Genomic DNA, 27,188 nt, shown 5'->3' with positions numbered 1-27,188 from the left:
AGCAAAGAAATTCAGTCATGTTCAGGCACATCGCGTAGTGACTGATACGGTATCCGTAGGTTGGAAGCAGGCATGGAAGAGAATTTCGGGGGTTGGAACTGGATTCTAAGCTTATTTTTTTAAATAAAGGAGAATATCTTCATATTTGCTAGAGCTAATGTGCTCAACTGAGTTGTGATGGAATTGGTAGGTGCATGAGGTGTTTAACAATAATTTTAGACAATTCCAGAGCAATTCTTAGCACGTTCGAGGACGAACGTATGTTTAAGTAGGAGAGAATGTAACGATCCGACCGATCGTTTTGAGGTCTAATGCGTCATTTGCCGTTTTGACGTTTCGGCGCCTATTGTAGAGGGTTGGCATTTTAAAAGAATTTCATAAATTTGGGTTGAAGTGCATTTCAATGTTATCGATGTGCGTTTGGGATTTTGAGTCTGGGAATACTCCATATGGTGATTCTGGTATTGGGAGCGCGTACGGAAGTGGATTTGGAGGTCCGTAGGTCATTTGGCGAAAGTTAGAAATTTGAAGGTTTTTGAGAAGTTTGAACGGAAGTGAACTTTTTGATATCGGGGTCGGATTCTGATTTCGGAAGTTGGAGTAGGTCCGTAATGTTAAATGTGACTTGTGTGCAAAATTTGAGGTCAATCAGACATGATTTGATACATTTCGGCATCGAATATAGAAGTTTAAAGTTCTAAAGTTCATTAAGCTTGAATTGTGGCGCGATTCATGATTTCGACGTTGTTTGATGTGATTTGAGGCCTCGAGCGACTTCGTATCATATTTTGGGACATGTTGTTATAATTGGTTAAGGTCCCGAGGGCTTCGGGTGGATTTCAGAAGGTTAACGGAATGGATTTCGGACAAAGAAAGCTGCTGAAATTTCTGTTGCAGAAGCTGTTCGCCAGAAAAATTCTGATGCGTGGAGTCAATTTTGGAAGCTCATATCTTGTACTCTATAAGTAATCCAAAAATTTGCAAAACATGAAAGTTGTAGCTCTTGCATTCTAGTTTTTATAAAGGTAAACCATTCAGTATTTGGATATTTGTACAGAAAGTTATAATTGATTGAATAAAAGCTGGTAAAGCTATTTTGCAATTTCCCCAGAATTTTTTGATGCGAGGAGCCTAATTTGGAAGCTTACATCTCGAAATCTATAAGGAATCTGAAAATTTGTAAAACACGACAGTTGTAGATCCTTGATTCTAGTTTCCAGAAAGTTAAACCATTTATTATTTGGACATTTGTACAAAAGTTATGGTCCGTTGACTGAAGGCTGGTAGTAGTTCATTTTTGCCCGAAAATCAGGCAAAGTCACATTTCATACATGCGACTTGCCTAGGCAGAATGCCTAAAAACGGGAGTCAGCCATTTTTTTTACTCATTTTTGAGTTTTGAGTCTTAGATTTGGGCAATTTTTGGAGCTTTTGGAAGAGTGTTTCCACTTAGCACTTTGACATAAGTAATTTCTACACGATATGAGTTTAATACATAAAATATGGGTAGATTAACTTGTAAAAATTAGGGAAAATAAAGGGTTTAGATGAAAAATCTAGGTTTTGGATAAAAATGAGATTTAACCACAAAAATGGTTATGGAATGGAGTAGAAATTATATATTCTTGATCCTTAGGTTATGGGTAACAACTTTCTTCAAAAATTTTCGGAATCCGGGCATGTGGGCTTGGGGATATATTTTTAGGAACTTTGCATTTAGGGTTGGGGATTTAGTTTAATAATTAGAATATGAACTCTTGAGCATGTATTGACTAGTTTTTACCCCATTTGAATAATTTTTGGATCGTTCGGCTCCGATTTGGAGGTTTGAGCACGTTCTTGAATTGGGATATAGGCTTCGGAGCGATGTGAGTCTCCTTTCTAACCTTATAAGAGGGAATTGTCCTCGTAGGTGAAATAATTGGCTATTTGCATCTATTTGTGGGGGCTACGTACGCATGAGACGACGACAGTCCGTGTGTAGCTACTATTGTGCTTATGTCCAGGTAGTCTAGGACCCAAAAACATGCTATACTTGAAATATTTGTAACCTGGTTGACAATTTAAATTGCTTAAATCATATCGAATTAGTAAATGAGTGTCTAAAAAAGTTAAACTTCGTTTTCTCAAACGTTAAAAGAGAAATGACTTTTCCTTGGATAAATGTTGCCTGATGAATTCTTAATTGACTGTTTGAATGCGTGTATCTATGAGTACCTGCATCGCACGTATGATTCGCGAGCAGGGTAACTCTATTATTTATATTTTACCCCGTCGCACGTATGATTCACGAGCGGGGTAATAGATGCATCTGTGGTTCGCGCCATTTGACCCTCTGGCTGTGCACAATTTAAATATTGTTGGATCGGGCCATACGACCTCGGCATGATTTGCGCATGCTTGTATTGCTTGCCTGAAAAATTTGAAATTTATGAAATTGCCTCCCTGGTCTGAGATAAATTGATATAACCATGGATTATGAATTTGGAAACTTCTTAATATAAAAAGGATTGTTTACTTGTTTCTTGATTTATTTGAGTTTACTACAGTTTCTAATAAATTCATGATTATTCACCTTATTAATATATTGTTATTGGACCACTAGTAAGTGTCAAAGCCGACCTCTCATCTCTACTTCTTCGAGGTTAGACGAGATACTTACTGAGTACACGTTGTTATTGTACTCATGCTACACTTGCTGTGCATTTTGTTGCACAGGTATATGTTGGTCTAGTGGCCTAGTTTGGCGTAGCGGCATGGTTGATATGAAGACTTAGGTGAGCTGCATTTCTTGAGACGGCCCGCAGCCAACAGAGTCTCCTTCAAAGTATTATATTGTAATGTACTTTCTTCACTGTCCAATTTGTTTTCCGGACGGTTGTTGTATTACATTGTTTCCTAGAAATTGCTCATGCACTTGTGACACCGGGTTCTGGGATGACTATGTGATCGTTCAGTATTTTAAAATTGTTAAAGGTATCACTATTTATTCAGTGAAATTTATTATCTATTGAGTAATGTATAAAAGAAATGATTTCAAAAATGCTTAAAACGAGAAAATTACTAGTTATTTGGTGTTGGCTTGCCTAACAGTGGTATTCGACGCCATCACGATACTTAGTAGATCTTGGGTCATGTCATATTTAACCACAGAAATAACATCAGGTAGCAACTCTAAAAAGCTGTTATTTAGGAATTAATCAATGTGTCCTGAACTTCAATTTTTCAATTCAAGTTTGGACGCAAATATCCTAAATTGTCTTGATTTTATAATTTTAGTTCAAATTTTCAGGGCAAAATAAGTATTGGCTAATCCCTAAATAGCCACCCTTAGAATAATGTTTATGCGACCCTTAAATTTAGACCATGTGTGATGACCCAAAAGGTTATCACTCATTTTTAAAGTAAATTCTGTGTTCCGAGGCCTTAAAAACATCTTTTTGTCTCACCTCGATTTGCGTGCGTAGTTTGGGCACGTTTTCGAAAAGCTTTTTTGTGAAATCTAAGTAAAACAAGGAAATTGACCTTTAAAAATGGATTAAAGTTGACTTCGGTCAACATTCTTGGTAAACGTAACCGAACCAATGATCCGACGATCTTGTAGGGTCCGTAGTAAAATTTGGGACGTGGGCGTATGCCCGGAATCAAATTTCGAGATCCCAAGCCCGAGAAAATAATTTTTAAAAATAATTGTTTGCTGGAAAATATAAAGAGTTTTAGAAGTGAATTGATGTAATTTCTTGATAGTATCGGGACCGTATCTTGGTTCCGGAGTCCGGTACAAGTTTAAAATAATAATTTAGTTGAATTTGTTAAATTTGGTAAAGATCGGAATTGATTTGGTATAAATCGCTCGTATAGTTGAGAAAATAGAAATTTTGATGTTTTTGAGCAAATTTATGAATTTGAGGTTTAATTCATGGTTGTTGATGTTATTTTAATGATTTTATCGCACGTGCAAGTCCGTATGATATTTATGGACTTGCGTGCATATTTGGTTTGGATCTGGGTTCGGGTGAGTTTTGGATAGGTCGCGGAGTGTTTTGAACTTAGGAGCAGCAACTGGTGTGTTGCAAATCTGAGGCTCGCAAATGCGAGCTCGCATTTGCGAAGAAATACCGCAATTGCGAAGATGGGCTGGGCAGGGAGACCTTCGTATTTGCAAAGCTCAATGTCGCAAATGCGACCTCAGCAGGGACCGCAATTGCGAACGGTAGTTCGCATTTGCGAAGAAAGCAGGGCAGGCCTACTTTCGCATTTGCGAAGCATGGGACGCATTTGCGAGTTCGCATTTGCTAACACTGACATCGCAAATGCGATATCTGCACCTGTGCAAATTATAACTTAGATGAAATTTCTTCATTTTTCAAACTCTCTCAAACCCTAAGCTCTCTTGGGCGATTTTTCAAAGAAACGTTCTTCTCCAAATCATTAGTAAGTCATTTTGAACTCATTTTCTTCAATCTATAACATCTTATTACATGATTTCAATTCAAAATCAAGGGTTTTCAGGGGGAAATTGGGTGTTTTTGGGTAGAACTTAGGATTTCAAATTTTGGGTATTTGGACCTCGATTTGAGGTTCGATTTCAAAACAAATTATATATTTGAGTTCATGGGTGAATGGGTGATCGGGTTTTGGTTAAACCTCAGGATTTGACCAAGCAGGCCCGGGGTCAATTTTTGACTTTTTGGGGAAATCATTTGAAAACCTATTTTCATGCATTAGAATTGGTTTATTTAGCATTTATTAATATTATTATTAAGTAAATTGTGACTAGATACAAGAGGGTTAGTGGTGGAATAAAGAGGTAAAGCGGTAGTTGAGGCTTGATTGTATTCGTGGCATTGAGGTAAATGTTTGGTCTAACCTTAGCTTGAGGGAATAAGAGTTGTATTCTTATTTGCTATGTGTTAATTGTTGAGTACGACATATAGGTGTGGTGACGAGTATCTATACGTTGGTGTCAAGCATGCCCGTGAGTCTTATACTATGATTGTTGTGACCCCGTTATGTATTGTCCATGCTTAATATGATGATTTCTAATGCTGAACAAGGCTCATGGAAGTATTCTTGGTAATTGAACATTGTAGAGCAACGACTCAAGTTGAAAATTGAGTTGTGAAAGAATTATGGAAAAGAGAAGAGGTTTATGATATTGTTTCCCTTGCCGAGAGGTTATTGCTTATGATATTGTTTCCCTTGCCGGGATATTATTGTTCCCTTGCAGGGATTCTATTGTGATCTTATTGATTCCCTTGCCCGAATTGCTTTGTGATTGTTGCTTGGGTAAGGAAGAGTGTAAAAGCACGAAGGGTGATGCCGTGCCATGATATGAGTGATAATGCATGAAGAATAATGTCGTGCAATGATTATGTGAGGTTAAAGTACGAAGGGTGATGCCGTCCGAATATATTGATTCTTATGGTGAGAATGAGAGTAAAAGCATGAAGGGTGATGCCATGCACTTGTTATTGTTCTCCTTATTCTTGCATATAGTTAAATTTTGGTGTTCCGTATGCTCCTTTACTGAATTTCTGTTTGTACATGATATTCCCCGCAGCATGTTTCCCCTTCCCATCTTTAACTACTAGTTTCTGTTGTTATTATTTGCTGTATATGATATAACTGCACATGTTTATTTGATAGTCTTGTCCTAGCCTCGTCACTACTTCACCGAGATTAGGCTCGACACTTACCAGCACATGGGGTCGGTTGTGCTGATACTACACTCTGCATTGTGTGCAGATCCCAATGCCGGAGCATTTGGACCGTAGAAAAGTTGCTGCCTTCAGTCCAGTAGGAGACCCGAGGTAGTCCTGCAGATGTCCGCAGGCCTTGGCGTCCCCTTCTATCTTTTCCATTCTATTTTTATGTACTTAAGAGACAGATTTGTATTTATCCTTCAGACCACTATTTGTAGTATTCGTAGATACTCCGTGACATTGTGGCACCAAATTCTGGGTAGAGTTGTATTTTGGATTTTTGTATTAGTGTTTGGTTAAACTATTAAATTTCGTCTTCTGCAATTCTGTTTATTATGATTATTCCGCTGTTGATCATATGTTAATTCGTAAATGTTAAACGATTAAGGAAAAAGGGTAATACAAATCTGTAAGACTTGGCTTGCCTAACTTTCATGATAGGCGCCATCACGACTCCTGAGGGTGAGAAATCTGGGTCGTGACAAGTTGGTATCATAGCTCTAGGTTTCTTAAGTCTCACAATTCATGGACAAGCTTAGTAGAGTCTGAGGGATCGGTACAGAGACGTCTATGTTTATCCCCTAGAGGCTACAGAGTTAGGAAAAACTTCACATCTATTCTTTTCTATCGTGCAACTTGATTTTTCAATGCTAATTGAACTTCCACTCTGTTCTTCCACAGATGGCGAGAATGCATACCGCTTCATCAGCTGACCAGCAGCCCGAGCCCCAATATCAGCTCCTGCGAGGGGTGGAGGCCGAGGCCGTGTTAGGGCCCGAGGTAGAGGCAAAGCTCAACCTGGAGCTCGAGCAGTAGCACCAGCGGCGGAGCCTCAAGTTGAGTTTGACGATGAGGTTCCAGCCCAGATAGTTCCAGCAGGACCAGCTCAGGTCCCAGAGGGGTTCATCGCCACCTCGGTACTTTAGGATGCTCTAGTCCGTCTAGTGGGCCTTATGGAGAGTGTCGCCCAGGCAGGCTTGCTTCCTGTAACACCAGCCGTCTCTCAGGCTGGAGGAGGAGCCCAGACTCCTGTTACTCGCACTCTGGAGAAGATGACTCCTTAGTTTCGGACTCTAGCAGCTCAGCCAGTTGGGGTAGTTCAGCCTGGTGTTGTGGCACAGACCGGTAAGGGGCCATCTCTATCTGTTGATGCCTTGTGGAGGTTGGACGGATTCACCAAGCTTTATACTACCACTTTTGGTGGTACATATTCTAAGGATCCCCAGGATTATTTGGATAACTGTTATGAGGTTCTGCGGAACATGGGGATAGTTGAGACCAATGTGGTCGACTTTGCTGCTTTTCGCCTGTCTAGATCTACTAAGACTTGGTGGAGAGATTATTGTTTGTCTAGACCAGCTGGGTCACTGCCCTTGACTTGGGATCAGTTCTCTCAGCTATTTCTGGAGAAGTTTCTTTCTATCACTCAGATGGAGAACTATTGGAGGCAGTTTGAGCATCTCTAGCAAGGTTCTATGACTGTTACTCAGTACGAGATCAGATTTATTGACTTGGACCGTCATGCTCTTCTTATACTTACTACAGAGAGAGAGAGAGAGATGGTGAGGAGGTTCATTGAGGGACTCGTTCAGCCTATTCGATTATAGGTGGCTAAGGAGATGGGGAACGAGATTTCTTTTCAGGATGCGGCCAATATGGCCAGGAGAGTTGAGATGGTTCTATCATAGGGGAGTGGTCAGGGGTCTGACAAGAGGCCTTGTAATTCGGGTAGGTTCAGTGGTGCCTCATCTGGAGGCAGGGATTCTTTTGGTAGGGGCCATCCTTCCGGGCCGTTTCATTCAACACTTCAGGCTTTTCACGGTGCGCCAGGTGGCCGTGGTTCTCATATGCAGTATTCTTATCAGTTGCCCTACAGTGCACCACCATCTCCTATCAGTGCACCTCCGCTCTAGAGTTTTCAGGGTGGTTATTCAGGCCGTCAGGGTCAGTAGTCTCAGTAGCCGAGGGCCTTTTATACTTGTGACGACACAAGGCATATTACTAGATTTTGCCCTCCAGCACCAAGCAACTCTCAACATCAGGGTTCCCGTGCCATAGTTCATGCACCAAGTGTTCCATCGCCTGCTCAGCCAGCTACAGGTGGAGGTAGAGGTGCTAGAGGTGGAGGCTAGCCAGCAGGAGGCCGTCCTAGAGAGGTAGTTCAGAGTGCTGAGGCCCATCCCCGATGTTATGCTCTTTCAGCTAGGCCTGAGGATGAGGCCTCTGATGCATTTATCATAGGTATTGTTTTGGTTTATAGTAGAGATGCTTCAGTTTTGTTTGATCTAAGATCTATATACTCCTATGTGTCATCTTATTTTGTACCGTATTTGGTCATGCCTAGTGATTCCTTGAGTGCTCTTGTATATGTGTCTACACCGATAGGTAATTCTATTTTGGTATATCCTGTCCATCATTTATGTATAGTTGTGATTGGGGGTCTTGAGACCCGAGTAGGTCTATTACTTTTGGATATGGTTGATTTTGATGTCATATTGGGGATGGACTAGTTATCACCTTACCACGTCATCTTGGACTATCATGCCAAGACTATGACGTTAGCCTTGCCGAGTTTACCTCGTTTGGAGTGGAGATGGACTCCTGGTTATTCTACCCGCAGGGTTATCTCATATATGAAGGCTCGGCGTATGGTTGAGAAGGGATGTTTGGCCTATTTGGCGTATGTTCATGATTCTAGTGCCGAGGTTCCTTCAATGGATTCTGTGCCTGTTGTTCGTGAGTTTCCTGAGGTATTTCTTTCAGGCCTGCCGAGTATGCCACCCGACAGAGATATTGACTTTTACATTGATTTGGCTATGGGAACTCAACCTATTTTTATCTCGCCATATCGTATGGCCCTGCTAGAGTTGAAAGAATTGAAAGAACAGTTACAAGACTTGCTTTGTAAGGGTTTTATTATACCTAGTGTCTCGCCTTGGGATGCACCGCTGTTGTTTGTTAAAAAGAAGGATGGATCGATGAGGATGTGTATAGATTATCGGCAGTTGAACAAGGTTACAATCAAGAAGAAGTATCCATTGCCGAGGATTGATGATTTGTTTGATCAACTTCAGGGTGCCAAAGTGTTTTCGAAGATTGACTTGAGATCTGGCTACCAGCAGTTGAGGATTAGGGCATCCAATGTCCCTAAGATAGCTTTATGCACTCGGTATGGGCATTATGAGTTCTTGGTGATGTCATTCGGGTTGACAAATGCCCCAACAACTTTCATGGAATTGATGAACCAAGTGTTCAAGCCTTACTTGAATTCATTCGTGATAGTCTTCATTGATGATATTTTGATCTATTCCCGTAGCCGGGAGAGGCATGAGTAGCATTTGAGAGTTGTTCTTTAGACTTTGAGAGATAGTCAGTTATATGCTAAGTTTTCGAAATGTGAGTTTTGGTTGAGTTCAGTTTCATTCTTGGGTCACGTTGTATCAGCAGAGGGTACATGTGGATACTAAGAAGATTGAGGCAGTCAAGGACTGGCCTAGACCCGCATCAGCTACATAGATCCGGAGTTTCTTGGGTTTGGCAGGATATTACCGTCGGTTTGTGGAGGGGTTTTCATCTATTGCAGCCCCGATGACCAGGTTGACCCAAAAGGGTGCCCAGTTCAGGTGGTCGGATGAGTGTGAGGCGAGCTTTCAGAAGCTCAAGACAGCTTTGACTATGGTGCCGGTGTTGGTTTTGCCCACAGGTTCAGAGCCATATACAGTGTATTGTGATGCATCCCGCATTAGACTTGGTGCGGTGTTGATGCAGGACAAGGTCATTGCTTATGCTTCGTGACAGTTGAAGATTTATGAGAAGAATTATCCAGTTCATGATTTGGAGTTAGCAGCCATTGTTCACGCATTGAAGATTTGGAGGCACTATTATATGGCATGTCATGTGAGGTGTTCACGGATCACAAGAGTCTTCAGTACTTGTTCAAGTAGAAAGAGCTAAATTTGAGGCATAGAAGGTGGTTGGAGCTACTGAAGGACTATGATATTACCATCTTATATCATCCGGGGAAGGCTAATGTAGTGGCCGATGCCTTGAGTAGAAAGTCCGTCAGCATGGGCAGTCTTGCGTATATTCTGGTCAGTGAGAGACCGCTTGCTTTGGATGTTCAGGCTTTAGCCAATCAGTTCATGAGGTTGAATGTTTCTAAGCCCAGCCATGTTTTATCTTGTACAGTCGCTCGTTCTTCATTATTTGAGCGTATCAGAGATCGACAGTATGATGATCCTTATTTGTGTGTCCTTAGGGACATAGTGCGGCACGGTGATGCCAAGCAGGTTACATTAGGAGATGATGGAGTTTTGAGGATGCAGGGTCGGGTTTGTGTGCCTAATGTGGATGGACTTTGAGAGTTGTTTTTAGAAGGTACTATATTCATCCGGGCGCTGCTAAGATGTATCAAGACTTGCAACATCATTATTGGTGGAGGAGGATAAAGAAGGATATGGTTGCATATGTGGCTCGGTGTTTGAATTGTCAGCAGGTAAAGTACGAGCATCAGAGACCTGGTGGTTTGTTCCAGAAGATTAGGATTCCTTAGTGGAAGTGGGAGCGTATCACTATGGATTTCATTGTTGGACTCTCACGGACCCAGAGGATGTTCGATGTAGTGTGGGTTATTGTTGATAGGCTGACCAAGTCAGCATATTTCATTCCTGTGGCAGTTTCCTATTCTTCTGAGAGGTTAGCCGAGATCTATATCTAGGAGATTGTTTGTCTTCATGGTGTGCCCATGTCTATCATTTATGACCGAGGTACGAAGCTTACCTCACATTTCTGGAGGGCAATTCAGCGTGAGTTAGGCACACGGGTCGAGTTGAGCACAACAGTTCGTCCTTAGACGGACGAACATTCCGAGCGTCCTATTCATATTTTGGAGGATATGCTTCGAGCTTGTGTTATTGACTTTGGAGGCCCGTGGGATTAGTTCTTGCCTTTAGCAGAGTTCGCGTACAATAACAAATACCAGTCGAGCATTCAGATGGCTCCTTATAAGGCTTTATATGATAGGTGGTGTCGTTCGCCGATTGGATGGTTTGAGCCGGGAGAGGCTCAGTTGTTTGGTACGGATCTAGTACAGGATGCCTTGGACAAGGTTAAGATCATTCAAAATAGTCTTCGTACAGCTCAGTCCAGGCAAAAGAGTTATGTCGACCGTAAGGTTCGTGATGTGGCATTCATGGTCGGCAAGCGGGTGTTGCTTCGGGTGTTGCCTATGAAGGGCATGATGATATTTGGAAAGAATGGCAAGCTAAGCCCTAGATTCATTGGTCCTTTTGAGATTCTTGATCGAGTGGGAGAGGTGGCTTACAGACTCGCATTGCCGCCGAGTTTATTAGCCGTGCATCTAGTGTTTCATGTGTCCATGCTTCGGAAGTATCACAGTGATCCATCCCACGTGTTATACTTCAGCACCGTCCAGTTGGACAAGGACTTGTCCTATGAGGAGAAGCTGGTAGCTATTCTAGATCGGCAGGTTCGTTAGTTGAGATCGAAGAGTTTCCCTTCTGTTCGTGTTCAGTGGAGAGGTTAGCCTGCCGAGGTAGCTACCAGGGAGTACGAGTTCGATATGCGGAGACAATATCCCCATCTTTTCTCTGACTCATGTACTTTTTCTATGTCCGTTTGAGGACGAACATTTGTTTTAGAGGTGGTCTCACCTCGATTTGTGTGCGTACTCCAGACGCATTTCCATGAAGCTTTTATGTGAAATCTAAGTAAAACAAGGAAATTGACCTTTAAAAATGGATTAAAGATGACTTCGGTCAACATTCTTGGTAAATAGAACCAAACCTGTGATCCGACGGTCTTGTAGGGTCCGTAGTAAAATTTGGGACATGGGTGTATGCCCGGAATCGAATTCTGAGATCCCTAGCCCGAGAAAAGAATTTTTAAAAATAATTGTTTGCTAGAAAATATAAAGACTTTTAGAAGTGAATTGATGTAATTTCTTGATGGTATCGGGACCGTATCTTGGTTCCGGAGTCCGATATAAGTTTAAAATACTAATTTAGTTGAATCTGTGAAATTTGGTAAAGATCGGAATCGATTTGGTATAAATCGCACGTATAGTTGAGAAAATAGAAATTTTGATGTTCTTGAGCAAATTTATGAATTTGAGGTTTAATTCATGGTTGTTGATGTTATTTTAATGATTTTATCGCACGAGCAAATCCGTATGATATTTTTGTACTTGCATGCATGTTTGGTTTGGATCCCCGAGGGCTCGGGTGAGTTTTGGATAGGTCGCAGAGCGTTTTGAACTTAGGAGCAACAACTGGTGTGTTGCAAATCTGCAGGCTTTGCAATTGCGAAGCCTGGCTCGCAAATGCAAGCTCGCATTTGCAAAGAAATATCGCAATTGCAAAGATGGGCTGGGCAGGGAGACCTTCGCATTTGCGAAGCTCAATGTCGCAAATGCGACCTCAGCAGGGACCGCAATTGCGAACGGTAGTTCACATTTGCGAAGAAAGCAGGTCAGGCCTACCTTCGCATTTGCAAAGCCTGAGCCGCATTTGCGAACACTGACATTGCAAATACGATATCTGCACCTGTACAAATTATAACTTAGAAGAAATTTCTTCATTTTTCAAACTCTCTCAAACCCTAAGCTCTCTTGGGCGATTTTTCAAAGAAAAGGTCTTTTCCAAATCATTAGTAAGTCATTTCGAACTCATTTTCTTCAATCTATAACAACTTATTACATGATTTCAATTCAAAATCAAGGGTTTTCACGGGGAAATTGGGTGTTTTTGAGTAGAATTTAAGATTTTCAAAATTTGGGTATTTGGACCTCAATTTGAGGTTCGATTTCAAAATAAATTATATATTTGAGTTCGTGGGTGAATGGGTGATCGAGTTTTTGTTCGAACCTCGGGTTTTGACCAAGAAGGCCCGGGGTCGATTTTTGACTTTTTGGAGAAATTATTTGAAAACCTATTTTCATGCATTAGAATTGGTTTATTTAGCATTTATTAATGTTATTAAGTAAATTATGACTAGATACAAGAGGGCTGGTGGTGGAATAAAGAGGTAAAGTGGTAGTTGAGGCTTGATTGTATTTGTGGAATTGAGGTAAGTGTTTGGTCTAACCTTAGCTTGAGGGAATAGGAGTTGTAGACTTATTTGCTATGTGTTAATTGTTGAGTACGATGTATAGGTGTGGTGACGAGTATCTATATGTTGGTGTCAAGCATGCCCATGAGTCTTATACTATGATTGTTGTGACCTAGTTATGTATTGTCCATGCTTAATATGATGATTTCTAATGTTGAACAAGGCTCATGGAAGTATTCTTGGTAATTGAACTTTGTAGAGCAACGACTCAAGTTGAGAATTAAGTTGTGAAGGAATTGTGGAAAAGAGAAGAGGTTTATGATATTGTTTCCCTTGCCGGGATATTATTGCTTATGATATTATTTCCTTTGCCGGGAGGTTATTGCTTATGATATTGTTTCCATTGTCGGGATATTATTGTTATACTATTGTTCCTCGCCGGGATTCTATTGTGATCTTATTGATTCCCTTACCCGAATTGCTTTGTGATTGTTGCTTGGGTAAGGAAGAGTGTAAAAGCACGAAGGGTGATGTCGTGCATGATATTTATGAGTGAGTGTTAATGCACAAAGATTGATGCCGCCAATATTGTAAATGTAAAAGTAGGAAGGGTGATGTCGTGCGATGATATGAGTGATAATGCACGAAAGATAATGCCATGCCATGATTATGTGAGGTAAAAGCACGAAGGGTGATGTCGTGCCGAATATATTAATTCTTATGGTGAGAACGAGAGTAAAAGCACGAAGGGTGATGCCGTGCACTTGTTATTGTTCTCCTTATTCTTGCTTACAATTAAATTTTGGTGTTCCGTATGCTCCTTTACTGAATTTCTGTTTGTACATGATATTCCCCGCAACATGTTTCCCCTTTCCATCTTTAACTGCTAGTTTCTATTGTTAGTATTTGCTGTATATAATATAACTGCACAGGTTTATTTGGTAGTTGTCGCGCACCCTTTTTCTTGCGAAATTGGGTTTATGACATTTGGGAGGACAACTCGTTCCCTTTCGGGAATTGGGTTTTAATTGAAGAGTCGCCACCTAATGATTAAAGTGAATTAGGACACTAGGAGGGGTTTGTTTTGAGTAACCAGAGATTGGGTAAGGGCTTGAAATTATCTCAAGGAGAAGGTATTAGGCACCCCTCAGGATCCACTAGTGTGGTTCCCGGCCAAACTATTGTTGTGACTTAAAAGTACATAGGCAATAAAGGCTTCAGATAAGAGGGGATTTTCACGTAATGGTTACAAATAAACAAAAGTAAGAAAAAGGAACTAAAAAGAGTTGATTTTCTCGAAAGAAACGGTTTAAAAAGATTTAAAAGAAACAAAGAAAACAAAGGAAAAGGGGGTCCTAGGTTTATTAATAATATGGATCACCCCACACAACATCCGGTAATCACTCCTCAGTGAGGGGCTACGCGTGATGTTATTGCGTGGTCATCATATCCATATCTACCCTTTCCCACCCCGTTAAGGTATTATAGCGCCGAATGGTCTCGTTTACTTAATGCATGCTATTACCTTCCCCAATCCTATCAGCCCCGAAGGTACTTGGGACTACTAATGCTAAAGGGAGGAGGTATTGGGCTTATTGTGGTCTAAAAAGGTAAAATACTAAGGCGACAAACGAAACACATATAGCAAGTTTGGGGAAGCATATAAACAAATAAAAGGGCTCAAACAGATCTCCTTTAAACCAAAGAAAGCACATAATGTAGCATGACTTGCATGTACTGTTTAAGGTCTGATTAAAACTTAAAGGGTCGAGGCATACTGATTTATTACATAGTTCAAATAAGAATCCCGAATCAGGCCTGCCTGCTGGTTGTAGCTGATAAAAAGTCCGATTTAGTTTATAAGTTTACCCTATGGCTTGCCTAAGTGCGGGACAAATACCTATAGGCGTGATATCTACTGATTCCAAAAACAATGAAGTAAACATGAATACATACTGGTTTAAGAAAAATCGTCTGTTATTAAAGAAAGGCGAGTTTTAGCAAAAGAGAATGCGTCACTGTTACTGGTTTTAGACTTAAAAGCGAGTGAAACGATTCAGACTTGATTAATAGCTCCTATAGGCATGCTTTCTACGCGTTGTTGATTTTAAACCCCTTTTAATAGACATGGTAAAATGCAAAAACCCTATAAATATGATATATAGGTGCTGAATTTCATTTAAGGCCTATGAACATGATATCTAGTTGGGGTTGATTGATTAAGACCTATAAACATGATTGCCTAATGAAGAATGTATATGCAAGATTCAGATTTCTAGGTAATTATAGACATGGTATCTATATGAGAGAATATAGAATTCCTACAGACATGGTATCTATATGAGAAATACAGAATTCAAGAAGTAACCTATAGGCAGGATATCTATGTGAGAGTGCAGAAATTCAGAAATAACCTATAGGCATGATATCTATATGAGAGTGTAGAAATTCAGAAATAACCTATAGGCAGGATATCTATATGAGAGTGCAGAAATTCAGAAATACACCTATAGACAGGATATCTACCCTTCACATAGTTATCCCTCCCTTTTCACTAGCCATCTCGAAGAGTTTATTACAAAATTATTACGGCCCAGAAAAAGAAAAATACATCAGAAATTAAAAGGTACAACCAAGGAGAGCCTGATTCAGACTTCCTGTCTGAAATATGAAGTAAACCAACTCCAAGAGATCATATTTTAAAGACTTTCTCCTATTTGGATGTGTCAGAGTTCCCTATGAATTTCATAAAAACTCCGAGCAGTGCTTACACCCAAATGTATCACTAGATTAGGACATAGTGCAGTGTGGAAGGGCCAGCCCTCATGTGTCCAAGTTCAGAGGGAACTCAAGGTCCCAAGGCAAGGGTCACCAGAGGGGGGCAGAACTTATGAACTAAGAGAGAGTGCAAGTGCAAAAGTAGAATTCTGAAAGGGGAAAGGGAAAAGGGGAATAACTTAAAAATCAGTACACAAAAGGGTGTAGGGGAATGGGGGAATTTGCAAGAGCAAAAGAAAAGCAGGCTGATGGGCACACCCAGCAATGGGAGATGCTGGCACACCCTCCTCCCTATTTACTTAGAGGTTAAGACCCCATTGGTTCAAACTTAATTCATGGGCAACAACTCACATTGCCATGCCTTAAGTCACAACTCTCAAACACATAGGGGTAATGGGGGTAGGAAGCAAGGATTCACAGCAAAAACAAGCAGAAAGATATGAGCATACTAACTTAAATATTGAACTTTAAAGAAACAGTACAGTAGACATGGATATAAAAGCTGTAAATGAACACATTGTGATGATGCTAAGAATTAAACCCGGACATACCAGTTTTCAGGGAAACAAGCAAAGAAAAGCAGTAGGTCTTGTAAAACAGGCCACAATGTAGACAAGAAGAGAATATTATTATGAGAGAGTATGAGTTCAGAAGGATTCTGAAAGTGTGTTCTGTCTGTGAAGAGGGTCGTGCCTTATATAATGAAAAATCAGGCAGAAATAAGGTAAGAAAATAGTTGAAGAACTGATTGTCAATTAAGGATCAATCACACAAGACTTCCCTTAATTAAGGGATTCAGATTCAAACGGGTAAAACCATTTAAGGAAAGAAATTGAGTAAACACTTTGTGCACAACATGCAATTAGGGGAAAATACATAAAAGGTTATTTTAAGGACAGGGTTTTGAAGTACACGGCTGTACAAATAAGGTAAGAAAGTCAATTAGTAGCCAGTAAATCAAATAGTTAGGGATCTTGTAATTACTGATCCATGAATGAACCAAGTCAGAAAAGATAAAGAAGGGTTTTAACTTAGGCCAAGTCACAGAGAAAATAAGCAAACAATGGAAAGAAATCAATCAAGTCATATTCAGAAGGAAGTTTGAACTAATTGCAAATTTGAAAGTCACTTGAGAGGGAAGTGCATCATATATAAGGAGCATGTGAGCATGTTAAGCATGAAAGAAAGAAAAAAAGAGATTGTCGTGTCATTGTGAAATCAGTAGGAAAATCTAGTGTAGAGGAGTTTCGTAAGAAGCCAGAATTGTATGAAAACCAAGATGTCCAAACTCAGTTCAGAGACTCGAAGTTAGTATGAAAGAATTAGGGTTTTTTTGAAATAAGACCCTCGTCAACCAAACCACAAAGCAGAGATGAGAGGGAAAGCAATTAAATTGAACATGTTTAGAGGTTTCAGAAAAGAACTGAAACTTCCAACATGCTTCTTTCAGCAACAGAACTCATGAGTAACATGCAAACACAATAGAAGGGTTCAAAGAAAACAAAGTGAAGAAACTAATTCGAAGCATAATGAGAAAAGACTGATAAGAACAGTAGAAAAACATGCATAAGAAGATCTTTTAGAAGAAACTTAAACAGAGCTCAGTAGAAGGAAAATAGTAAGAACACTTAAGAACACAGTAGAATAATATAGTAGGAGAACATACCAGAACATGGTAGAAGAAAATACCAGAACACAGTAGAAAAGCATACGAAAACATAGTATAGGAAAACACAGTAAGAGATGCATACAAGAATATGGTAGAAGAAAATTGAAGAACACAGTAGAGGCAAATACACATGAAAGACAAAGAAAGTCAGAAAAACACTTAAACACTTTCAGAAAACCCTAGATCGGAAAAGAAAGATTTTAAAAGTAGTTTTTTTTGAAAGAAGAGTCAGGAAAATCGTTTGAAAACTCAAGAAAAGCATAGATACACAACGGATCTAAAGGAATCGGAGAAACCTCGAAGGGTTAGGGTTTCAGAAGAACTAGAAATGAGAAAGGCTTTGAAAAGTCACCGATCTGAGTCAGAGAGGTAAGAATCAGGCTCACATAACCATGGTATGCCGGAGCAAGGCCGGAGATGACCGTGGAACTCGAATCGACAGAGGTTTGGACACAACCCTTCATGGTCGAGTCATGAAGCATCAGTTAACCAGGCGTAAGGAGCCATATGTGGCTTGGTGGGTGGTAAAACCACCATGGATTTAGGTTAGAGGGTGGCCGGAGAAGGTGAAAAGGATTCATCGGAGAGGAGGGGATGGGGGAAGGTTCTAGAGAGAACCAAAGGTTAGAGAGATAGAGACGAGTGAGGGGAAATGAGGGGTATTGGGGGGGGGGTCATTTGAATAAAAAAGGTAAGGGCGGATCTTGAACGTTGATCAAAATTGATCAACAACAAAGATCTGATCCGGGTTGGGCCGGGTAGTTTTAGGAATTGGGCTGGGTTATTTGGGAATTGAAATTGGGTTGGATTAGGGTGCAAATTAGGTTGAAATTGAAAATGAAATCTGGCTAGGTTTTAAATAGTCACTTTTCCCATTTATTTTATAAAAAATAGCAAATTAATTTTTGGAAATAAATTAAAGGTAATAAATTAATTAATAATATATAAATATTAAACTAAAAATACTGAAATTAATTTTGTAATTATAAACGCAATTAAATATAAAATAGGCTAATATTGCAATTATATGCAATTTATCTTTAAAATACTAAATAAATTTGTAAAAAATGTGCGAAAATTATCTTAGCTATAATTTAGTATAAATATGAGAATTCAATAAATGAATTACCAAAATGCCAATTTTGGGAACACTTATTGGGTTTTTCTTGATAAAATAAAGCAATAAAATTGATTTTAAAAGCCTTTAAAATTAAGAAAAAATAATAAAATATTTGTAAATACTTATATATGCATACATGTGCTATTTTGAAAGTATTTTGCATATATAAAATATATACAGGAAAAAATTGGGTATCAACAGTAGTCTTGTCCTAGCCTCATCACTACTTCGCCGAGGTTAGGCTCGACACTTACCAGCACATGGGGTCAATTGTACTGATACTACACTCTGCATTGTGTGCAGATCCCGATGCCGGAGCATTTGGACCGTAGAGAGGTTACTGCCTTCAGTCCAGCAGGAGACCCGAGGTAGTCCTGCAGACGTTCGCAGGCCTTGGCGTCCCCTTCTATCTTTTCCATTCCGTTTTTATGTACTTAAGAGACAGATTTGTATTTATCCTTTAGACCACTGTTTGTAGTATTCGTAGATAGTCCGTGACATTGTGACACCAAATTCTAGGTAGAGTTGTATTTTGGATTTTCGTATTAGTGTTTGGTTAAACTATTAGATTTCGTCTTCCACATTTCTGTTTATTATGATTATTCCGCTGTTGATCGCATGTTAATTCGTAAATGTTAAAAGAATTAGGAAAAAGGGTAATAAAAATATGTAAGAGTCGGCTTGCCTAGCTTTCATGAGTAGGCGCCATCACGACTTCCGAGGATGAGAATCTGAGTCGTGACACGATGAGAGCTCATATAAACTAGGAGATTCTAATTTTAAATTCTAACAGAGTAAAATGGTACTCCATTTCATATACTAGAAATGGCCCCAATAATATTCCAGATAATTCAAATCCCATTAAGAAACTGTAATGTCGGGGAAAAAATAATTATGTTAATAAATGATAAATTATACTCTCACTTTAATTTATATGAATCTATTTAACTGGACACATAGTTTAAGAAAAGAGAGAGACTTTTGAATTTGTGGTGTAAAATGAGGAACATATATTTTGTGTGACTATAAATCATTGCATAAAAGGTAAATTGTTTCCAAATAAGGAAATGAGTCATTTTATTTGACACGGACAAAGAAAATAAATTCACATAAATTGAACCAAAGGAAGTATATATTTTTCAGAGCCACATCCTTTTTATTTATATTCTTGCAAAAATCTGGTAGCAAGAGAAAGAAGAAAAGGACAAAGAGATATGGCTAAAATTAATGGTGCTTCAATACGGAAAAATAACTAAGAAAGTTGTTATCCTCTTATATTTAGTCTTGTTTGTCGTAAAACTATAACAAACTGGTTCCTTAGACCAAGCTCCCGTTTAGCCATAGATTTTTGTTTTATTTTTTAAGAAAAAAATAAAAAATATTGTTTATTTATGAAATATGATCATGTTTTGGGAAAAAAATTCAAAAATTTTCAAGTTCCCAAGAACTGATTTAGAACAGTTTTTGGGTGAAAGTTTTTCATTCACTCATAAAATTTTAATTTTTTCAAATAAAATACATGTTCAAACACAACTTGAATTTTCAAAAAAAAAAAAAATTCAACACAACTTCATAAGCTATTTTTTTAAGTTTCAATCAATTCCATATCCAAACACTAGCTAAAGATTTGATATGTTACTACAAAATGGATGCTTACTAATTGCTTAGACTAAAGATTTGTATCTATAGAAATGAAACTAATGTTAGTTAAACTGTAATACTATAATATAAAAAACAGTAATATTTCTGTAACAATAAAAACAGAAATAGGAAAAACAGTAGTATAACAAAAATGTATATATATATATATATATATATATATATATATATATATATATATATATATATATATATATATAATCAGAAGCAGAATCTGAATATATATTCCAAAAAATCGAGTCCACTGAATGCACAATGTGTCCTTAAGGAAATTATTCCCCTCAAGTACCTGAGGTTTTGGAATATTATTCTCCCAGTATAAAACGATTTAACTCACTAGTATAGTGGTACCAAAAACTCTGATGAACTTCGAACCACTTAATGGTTGTAAAACACACTGGAAAATTTTGTGCAGAAGAAGGAGAAGAAGCTTAGAAAATTTCCTAAGGAAAGATTCTGCGATCAAGGCATATTTATAGCCATTTTCTGGCAATGTTAAGGTTTGCAACCTTTCAGAAAAAGCCATGGCTGTTTGAACAGGTGGGAACATTTCACGTATGAAATATTTCGGAAAAAATGATTTAAAATAATCCCGGAAAGAAACGGACCGGGTCGCATCACGAGTCCTGGGTTATTCCAGGTTGTATTTTCATTAATTAACTAAATTATTGAAATAAATTTTGTCCAAAAAGATTAATCAGTCAATCAATCTTTGACCGAATCCGATTCCGAATATCGAAGCCGAGCCGAGCGAGCGACGACAATGATGGCGCGAGACTTACTTTCTTTCCAATCCATTTAACACTAAGAGAAGTGCTTTCTTAATATAGGCACCTTCACTTTTTTTTCTACCACCAATGAGGGACAATTGCTCTTTCTAAAGCAAAAGGGAGCTCACTTTCCCTCCACTTTCTTCCCTCTATTTTCCATCCACCAATCTATAATCCCAACAATCCCCTACATGAATGGGGAATAGTTATAAGATAAAGGAATACACGGATGAGTATGCGATTTACATGCAAGGATTAATTGCATCTGGATACGTAGGTTTCCCTTTGAACTTTTCATAATGAACTTATATCGGATATATTCGGTGAATTGTTAGATTTGATATATTCGAATCGCCGAGATTTGTTGTATACCTAGACAACATAAGTCACTCAATCAACCCTTAACCATCTATGGTTCTCACAGTTGTTTTCATTTCAGCCATGGAAACCGCCTAGTTTCATGAGTGCTTAGAGAGTGGGCCTTTACTTTCATTCCCCATGAAGCGGCTTACACTTCACACTCACATAGGTGATTTCTAAACATGTAATCTTATAGAAACACTATCTGACCATTTCTTGCAGGACTTAGCAAATCATTAAAAAACTTTATGCTTTATTGACTCATCAAAAAGCCTTAATGCTTTACCCTGATTTCTGAACATTGTCTTCATCACGAGAATCAGTTGAGTTATTTGACAATGTTGAACTATCATTTATAACTTTATTTGATCTCTTTGAAACTAGCTCTTGGGATCTCCAGTCTACAAGGTAGAGTTACCGCCATGATGACTTCTCCTAAGCCTTAACCTCATTCCCTTTGATGATCTTTCAACTGCCTCTCTAGATTGTCTTTTTGTAAGTGGATCCGACATATTATCTCTTGACTTTATGTAGTCAATCGTGATAACACCACTAGAGAGTAGTTGTCTAATGGTATTGTGTCTCCGTCTAATGTGACGAGATTTTCCATTATACATAACACTCCATGCCCTGCCTATTGCCGCTTGACTATTACAATGTATACATATAGGTGCCAAGGGTTTGGGCCAAAATGGAATATCTTACAAGAAGTTCCGAAGCCAATCAACTTCTTCACCGGCCTTGTCTAAAGCTATGAATTCAGATTCCATTGTAGAACGAGCGATGCACGTTTCTTTGGATGATTTCTAAGACACTACTCCAGCCCCAATTGTGAAAATATATCCGCTCTTGGATTTAACTTCAGATGATCCGGTGATCCAATTTGCATCACTATATCCCTCGATGTCATGACCCAATTTCCCCTCTGTTGGGTTTCGTGATGGCACCTAGTCTTAGGGACTAGGTAAGCCTAACATTTACTGAATATCAACCATAATAAAGAATGTCTAACAGTCTCAATATATAAATCTTTATACAATTTACATCTTCCCAAAATCGGCGGTACAATTCATAAGCTCTACAAAATTTTGCTACAACTTCGAAATACAATTGTATGGAAATAAGTACAATAGTGTGAATACAAAATAGGAAGGTGACTCCGAAGCTTGCGAGTGTAGCAGTAGAGTTACCTTGAGTCTCCTCGGCAAGAATCCGCACAGCTGCTAACGATCAATACTTGGATCTGTATAAAAAATATACAGAAGTGTAGTATGAGCATACCAGCTAGTAAGCATAAGTAAAAGAACGAACAACATTTATAATGTTTACACTAGGATAGAATCAATGAAAAGCAACAGCTCAGAACACAGTGATAATAACAAAGGATCTTCCAGGATACCGTCCCGTAGTCCCAAACGTAAATGTGCAGGGGGATCTACCAGAATACCGTTTTTTAGTCCCAAAGTAAATATACAGAATAGGGAGATCTATCGGGATACCGTCCCATAGTCCCAAACGTAAATGTGCAGGAGGATCTACCGGAATGCCGTTTCGTAGTCCCTAAGTAAATATGCAGAACATGGGGATCTACCAGGATACCGTCCTGTAGTCCCAAAGTAAATATGCAGCGCAACCAACAGATAATAGTTAAAGCATGGTAGAAACCTCGTACATCACCACAACAAGTACAAGAGCAAAAATGACAATAATACAAAGTACTGCGAGTAAATCAACTCAAGAACTTTAAATCACAAAGAAACGGTAGAACAAGTTCACAAGGAATAACCATAGCAAAGAATGCTAGGCATAAAGGAAACAATTCAACAAAGGAAAACTAACATGTAGGAACGGCCCCACAATATACAAGTCAACAATAAGGAAGCCAACACGAGTCAAATAGTTCCAAATAAAGGCAAGTCAACTAAGATATAGGTTATCTAAACTCCTTTAAAGTTGAGTAATTGAGAAGGATATTCAACAATTCAAATAATAGTAAGCAGCAGAAGATAATCCTCACTCCAATTAAGACTAAACAATTATAGGATGAGACAATAACAATTTCAATTAAAAATAAGTAGTTATGAAAATATAGCATTGTCACACCTCCTTTTTCTACCCCCAGAAGGGTATAGGGGAGTTTTTTCAATTAAAGTGACAATAATCAAAACAGGATTATTTATTCAAATTCAGAGTCGCCACTTGGGATAATTTATGGTGTCCCAAGTTACCGGTTCAAATCCCGAATTGAGGAAGTTTGACTATGTTTTATATTCTGCAAAACACTTAAATCCAGGTAAAGAATTCTGGTAACCCGGGAGAAGGTATTAGGTATTTTCGGGTTCCGTGGTTTTAGCACGGTCGCTCAACTATTATTATTGGACTATTTATCTAATTTTAAAATATTTTGAAACTTATGTGCATTTTTATCCTTTTTTAAAAAAACACTTTTAATAATCTAATAGTCATACAACTAATTATTTGATTACACATTGCGAATCATGTCATGGGAACCGTACCCACGATCTACAACATGTTTATTTTATTAACAAGATGAAATTGTGGTCGGGTCACATAAATGTATCCCCGAATTTTAGAATTGTGTATCACAACTACGTCACGGGAAACGTACCCGTATCTATGATACTTTATTTAATTAATGCGCCTAAAGCAAACTATGAGAGTTCAAACGTTTTTCTACATTAGTAAAGATAAGATGTGAGGGCCATAGACTATGTGATTGGATTGCACACCTAACTAAAAAAAGATTTGTACTTAACTAGAGCGAACTATGGATGTTTGAGTTTAATCTAACTTAGAGTCCAATCTAAAATTACTAATTATAAGTAAGCATTGGATAAGTTACTAGGCATTTATTTATTTAAAAGAGTCCTGGGCCAGCAATAAGCCCAATATCATTTAATAAAATTTAAAGAGGAAATATGGCTGAAGGAATAGGGCTCGAAATTGAGCCCAGAAATCAGGGCGAACGTCAAGCTGCCTCATCGGTTTTAATTGGGCCAATAACATGCCTAGCTTTAAAAGACAAGCTTTCAGTATTACAATACAATAATTATGCTAGCAGAAAATTTAGAAAAGAAAAGAAAGAAAGGTACTGAAAACACTTGGGTCGAAATTGATCCCAGAACATGGAAAAAATATAGGCAAGTCCCATGGGGTCTGATTCAAACCCAGCTGCCCCATCTTGGGCCAGGGCCAATGGGCCAGGCAGATTCCAGTAGGTTAAATCCAAAATCCAAACTGAACGGCCCACAGGGCTCCCTTGTTGAAATTCAACATCTTCTAATGCTCAAATAATTACACCATTACTCAAATAAAACTGAATATGATAAATATACAGTAAACTATTAATTAATTATGTCAACAACACATGCATACACACCTTATCAGTACTGAATTCTAAGATAGCAACTATACAAATTGAACAATGATTTTTCTTTTGGGAAATATATGAACTTGGACCTTAGTCTTGTACCATGACTAGCATAATACTTCACCTGCCCGCTCAATGAAATAGACAACAGAAAGGGCCAAGCCATTATACAATCTTCTTGGGTTTTCACAGATCCGACATACGAAAAAGTAAACTGCTTAAAGCATTCACCTCTAGACCTCCAACTATCTTTTTATATCATACCTATTTACAGGGAAATTCCATATTGCCTAACAGCAGCCACAGACCATGAACCATTAATCAACAAACTCATGAACAAAAACTACAGCTATGGAGTTACAAATAGACTCAACCTCAAGCTATCAAACCACAACATTAAGGACTACAATTGAAATTCTAGGCAATAGTCTTCCATAAGGCTTCTAGCTTTTCCGTATATGAGCAGAAATCTATTTAAGCTTTAAACTCACATGAATCTGACCATGTAGAGGTTAGATCCACTTAGAGCATGGCTATACACATGTAACAACTGTGTTATCACACAAACTCAATCCACAACATAGGCTTATTAGATAAGAATAAACAAATGGAAACCGTATATGTAACTCAAATTCAACAGATAACAAATACTGCATTTAACACACAAGAAACATGTTTTCATAGCATGAGAAATACCGAATCAACAGAGAGTTACATGGTCAAGAAAAAATCAAAGGTTGTTGCCTTTAATTAGGATGAATTGCATCATAACGAACACAACATTCAACAAAATCTCTTGTGTTTACGTTAAGTCATATTTACAAAGATTTAAGCTTAAAACAAGGTGTGTACCTTGCTGCTTAAGAACTGCTTCTAAAAAATACCAAGAAAATGCAAATGATTCAGCAACCAAGAGAAGTATTTTCAGTAGGAAAACAATAGAGAGGAAACAACAGGATATTGCTAACTACAACCTTGAAATCAATCCATTTTGGACTTAGAAATGCAGAAATCCTAGAGAAAATTTCAGAGTGTTTTTATTTACTCCAAAAAACTAGAAGAAATTAATTCAGCTTTTTGAAATAACGTAGAACCTTTTTGGGTGTTTTTTTATGTCTGAAATCTGCCTAAGGAGTGAGGGAGGGGTTCTACTTATAGGCCACTCAATGCCATATGCTGAAAAACAAAAATATGAGAATTATTCCCTCATACAGCCCCTAAAGCATCTTCCTAACAGAATTGGAACATCTGACAACCTCTTATTGGTTTCAGCATTTTGTGCTGGCCAAATAAGGCCATTTGCCCCAAATTTTAGAAGCTTCTTATCTATATTTCTGTTTGAGTATCGTTGCCATGACCCCCCTTAAGTTTTTTTATTGTTCAATTAACCCCTCCTAAGTTTCTAAAGATGCCAAATCAAACAAAAATGGACTAGGCCAGCAATTACCAAATATAATGATCAGAACAATAGTCAAACAATAATAAAAACAAATGCAATTAAATCCTACAATCAGAATACCTAAATCAAACTAAACCTAACATGAATCGAATTATGATGGATGCAGTGAAACTGTTAAAACATGTTTAATTAATATAAGAAAAATGAACAAACATTTAATATTGGAGCATTAAAAAACCCTGACTAAATCGAACAAAGAAGAAAAGAAGAATAATAAAGGGAAGAACATGAAATTACCACCAATACTCGTCTGAGACCAAAATGAACCCAGAACAAGTTTGATGGGGGAGAAGAAGTGAACCTAAACTAACATCAATCGATTGCTCTTAATTAGAGCAACCGACGGATGTAAGTCATGGGTCCAGAAAACCAAACTTGCATGTCAAAATCAGGAGTCAAAAACGAAACTAGGGTTCCGAAAATTGGATCCACAACTAATGAAACCAGGGTAGGGGTTTTGGGACAATGACTGTAGTTTATGGTTCAGAGGGGTGTGAGGAGTGTGGGGTCTAATTTGGTCGATTTAGTGTTTGGGTGAGAATTTTGGGGAAGCGGTTTGTGGATTTGGAAAGGGGAGGAAAAGGTGGTTTCCTGGTGTTAATTTGGTAGGGTTTGGGGCACCGGAGCCGCTGTGAGGCAATTTCCTGCGGGTCGTCAACGACGGAGGCGACGTGGGGATTTAGAACGACTGGGGTTTGGGTGAGAGATAGAATAAGAGGGGTAATGGGGGGGGGGGTCAGTCTTGTTCAGACAGTTATATGGTAAATAGGGTTGAGTTCCGAGCCGTTGGATCACAATGATCCAACGGTTGTGATGAAACGGAGTAGAAACGGGGTCGTTTTAGGAGGGTGGGGGACTGGACCGGGTAAGGCTGATTATTTGGACTTGGCTATGGGTTGATTTGGGAACAGATTTGGGCATAAAATCAGCCCAAATTCAAATTTAAACCCTTTTGTTCAATTATATATATTTTTTTTCTTTAATTAAAATCCTAAATTAAATTCCTAAATTTATTTAAATTATAAAATTAAGCTAATTATCTAACTATAATATTTATAACAATTAGTTGATCCTAGATTAAAAGAGAAAAATTACTAATCTAAATTAAAAGCTAAAAATGTAAAAGTGAACAAATTTTTGTGATTTTCAACTTAATAAAAAGTAATCCTAAAAATAGGAAAACAAAATCTCAATGTAATGCATGGTATT

The sequence above is a fragment of the Nicotiana sylvestris genome, chromosome 10 (genome assembly GCF_000393655.2).
Source record: "Nicotiana sylvestris chromosome 10, ASM39365v2, whole genome shotgun sequence".
NCBI lineage: Eukaryota > Viridiplantae > Streptophyta > Magnoliopsida > Solanales > Solanaceae > Nicotiana > Nicotiana sylvestris.
The sequence above is the reverse complement of the archived record's forward strand: the minus strand, read 5'-3'. Positions refer to the sequence as shown.